This window comes from Pseudophryne corroboree, chromosome 5 (assembly GCF_028390025.1).
Source record: "Pseudophryne corroboree isolate aPseCor3 chromosome 5, aPseCor3.hap2, whole genome shotgun sequence".
Lineage (NCBI taxonomy): Eukaryota > Metazoa > Chordata > Amphibia > Anura > Myobatrachidae > Pseudophryne > Pseudophryne corroboree.
The window spans coordinates 849591279-849595272 of NC_086448.1; the positions used below are offsets into that span (position 1 = coordinate 849591279).

Genomic DNA, 3994 nt, shown 5'->3' on the forward strand with positions numbered 1-3994 from the left:
ACTTCTTCCATCCTACCTCCACTGACCCACTAGCGCCCCCTCCGGGGACACAAACTAAACAGAACTTGACACATGTCCACAAGTGGTTGACTCATTTTCCTGCTTTAGTTATACCTGTTAGAAAATGGTTATAGGGGGAACCACACAGATTAGAAAGTTGTAGTGAATAAGTAATAATAGTCGTCTGAAAAGAACCTAGAGACTTTTAATTGTCTATAAGGTGTATATAGAAATGTATTGAAGTAAACACAAAGAGAGCAAAAAGACAGTAGACTCTTGTTGGGGAGCACTCAATTTCAGACGCACAAATGTATATAATGAATATCTGTTAAGATCATAAGAATTTTTATTAATTTGCTATTAATAATACGGAGTTCCAATTTTGCTGGTATGTGCGAATTAGTAAAAATAAATTAAATACAGGTTGAGTATCCCATATCCAAATATTCCGAAATACGGAATATTCCGAAATACGGACTTTTTTGAGTGAGAGTGAGATAGTGAAACCTTTGTTTTTTGATGGCTCAATGTACACAAACTTTGTTTAATACACAAAGTTATTAAAAATATTGTATTAAATTACCTTCAGGCTGTGTGTATAAGGTGTATATGAAACATAAATGAATTGTGTGAATGTAGATACACTTTGTTCAGTGCACAAAGTTAGAAAAAATATTGACTAAAATTACCTTCAGGCTGTGTGTATAAGGTGTATATGAAACATAAATGCATCCTGTGCTTAGACTTGGGTCCCATCACCATGATATCTTATTATGGTATGCAATTATTCCAAAATACGGAAAAATCCGATATCCAAAATACCTCCGGTCCCAAGCATTTTGGATAAGGGATACTCAACCTGTATAGTAAATAGCCTAGACTATGATAGACACTCAGACAGATTCCTCGTGCTGTGATTGCTATAATACCAGAGTGTACTCAATAAAGTATCTTTGTGTTGAAAAAAATATATATATATACATTTTTTATTATTTTTGTATGACCGTCATTTATTCTGCATAGAAAACTTTAGAAAAAGGTTATTGTAGGAAGTTGAATCATAGGTCATAAATCCGAAGGGAAGTGTCTCATTAGTCTATGGTGCTTCCTGTTGGCAACAAGTTGAGCTAGTATGCAGCAATGAGCTGCAGTACCAGGGTGTTCCAAGGTGGTCTCCCATCCAAGTACTGACCCGGCCCTCCACTGCTTGACTTCCAAGATCAGATGAGATTGGGCATCTCCAGTGGGGTATGCCCGCAAATTGCTGCGCTTAGCCCTCTCGTCTTAGTAAACAGTGATAGCACCCCTTGATAATTGGTAAAAAGGTGAAAATATATTGTCACTCAATTTTAACCATAAAGGGAAGAAGGGGAGGGGATCCACTTATGAGAGAATGAGTACTGTGTGTAGTAATTGCAAACAGGAAGGTATTTTCACATATATATTAATCACATGTGAAAGTGCAGCGAGTATGAATATATACCCTACACAGATGGTGAAAAAATACACTGACACAAATTCATTCAATTAAGGTCATAAATGTAAGATACCACATAAGTATAATGAATCATAGAAAGAGTTTCCATATGGCTGGAGTTGAAGCAATCCTTCAATCAGCAATTCATATGCCACAGAATAACTCATAAACAGCTATAGCTGGAATTAATGCAATCTTTCAATCAAATGCTAGGAATAGCAATACATATGTCAGAAAAGAGACTCATCTACAGTCACTCATACATTCCTCAAATGGAGATGCTCTAGTACAGCCGGTGTTGGTAGTGAGCAGAGAAAGTGTTAATGCACACACAAGTTTTTGTAGTCCCTGTGTGTACTGGTAGTGTCTTACTTCTGCTTCTCTCCCATCTTGCCTATCGGTATAGGATGAGGAATAAGAGAGTAAGACCCAACACAACAGGTTTGAAAAAAGATACAGTAGAGATGTCTAGTATGTGATGATAAAGGTAGGTGGCCGTCTTACTAATGCATTGCAAGGCGCATATAACGTAAAACCACACAGCATACGGCATGCTCTGAAGAGTGTACTACATACTGTACAAGTTGTAAATGTATTGTGCATATTTTTAAAATAACACTTTAAATTACAGGGCAGGGTATCTGGTAATAATTAAATTGTGATATGCTCTCCTTCCAGGTAGGTACATATGTGTGCAGAAATCTACAATCATTTCTATTAGCAATCACACTTCAATTTGCAAAATGGTGTGTTGGGCACAACAGGGAAAGCCAGTACATGGAGACAGTATGTGGAGACGAGGATAATCACAGATGATACGATACCAAACTCCTGATGGCTGCTCAGTCTAACCAGAATAGGCCGCTGTGTCTGTCCCCAGCAGGGGACACCAGCGGTGCGGACTGGGCACTATGGTAATACCAATGTGCTCAAGGAAGGAGTCCAGCACTGCAGCAATTACGTTCCGGCTGTCTCGCTGCACCTGACTGGAGAAGAGCTCCGGAGACTTGAGGCAGTGGCTGCAAGAGGGGTCTCGGCGTTCACACTTCCGGGATCGACGGCTGACTCTGGTCATGTGTGCTGGAAAAAATAGGATTTTAATTACCTACCGGTAAATCCTTTTCTCGTAGTCCGTAGAGGATGCTGGGATCCAATTTAGTACCATGGGGTATGGATGGGTCCACTAGGAGCCACTGGCACTTTTAAGAGATTAATAGTGTGGGCTGGCTCCTCCCTCTATGCCCCTCCTACCAGACTCAGTCTAGAAACTGTGCCCGAGGAGACGGACAACTTCGAGAGAAGGAAATACACAGATAGTGGTGAGATTCACACCAGCTCACACATACAAGGCAAACCAAGCTAACCAACATGAAACATCAGCAACGACTGAAACAACAATACTGAACTAAATAACCACAGCAGGAATACGAAGCACCGGGCGGGCGCCCAGCATCCTCTACGGACTACGAGAAAAGGATTTACCGGTAGGTAATTAAAATCCTAGTTTCTCTTACGTCCTAGAGGATGCTGGGGTCCAATTTAGTACCATGGGAATGTACCAAAGCTCCTAGTACAGGAGGGAGAGTGCTGAGGTTCCTGCAGAACAGGTTGACCAAACTTTAGGTCCTCAGAGGCCAAAGTATTACACTTGCAAAACTTAGCAAACGTGTTCGACCCTGACCAAGTAGCTGCTCGGCAAAGCTGTAAAGCTGAGACACCCCGGGCAACTGCCCAGGAAGATCCCACTTTACGAGTAGAGTGGGCCTTAACCGATTTTGGACATGGCAGGCCTGCCGTAGAATAAGCATGCTGGATAGTGAACCTGATCCAGCGAGAAATCATCTGCTTAGAAGCAGGACACCCAATCTTGTTGGGATCATAAAGGACAAACAGAATGTCCGACTTCGTGTGATGAGAAGTTCTCACATATATTTTCAAGGCCCTCACAATATCCAAGGACCGTGAGGTAATTGAGGAGTTAGTAGCCACTGGCACCACAATAGGATGGTTGATATGAAAAGCAGACACAACCTTCAGAAGAAATTGCTGACACGTACGGAGCTCAGCTCTATCCTCATGGAAAACCAAGAAGGGACTCTTGCATGACAATGCCCCCAATTCAGACACACGTCTAGCAGATGCCAATGCCAACAGTGTGACAGCCTTCCAAGTAAGAAACTTGACATCCACCTCCTGTAAAGGCTCTAACCAATCCGATTGCAGGAAGTGCAACACCACATTAAGATCCCACGGTGCTGTAGGAGGCACAAAGGGTGATTGGATGTGCAGAACCCCTTTCAAGAAAGTCTGAACCTCAGGAAGGGCAGCCAATTGTTTCTGGAAGAAAATGGACAAGGATGAAATCTGGACTTTTATGGTGCCCAAGCGTAGGCCCACATCCACACCTGCTTGCAGGAAGAGGAGAAACCGTTCAAGTTGAAACTCCACCGCAGGAAACTTCTTGGATTCACACCAAGACACATATTTTTTCCAAATGCGATGGTAATGTTTAGACGT

At 42.0% G+C, this 3994-nt stretch overlaps 1 pseudogene; it reads right to left on the reverse strand.

Moving 5' to 3' along the window:
* Positions 1-1142: 1142 nt before the first annotated feature.
* Positions 1143-1262, reverse strand: LOC134930777 (5S ribosomal RNA; annotated as a pseudogene).
* Positions 1263-3994: the final 2732 nt, after the last annotated feature.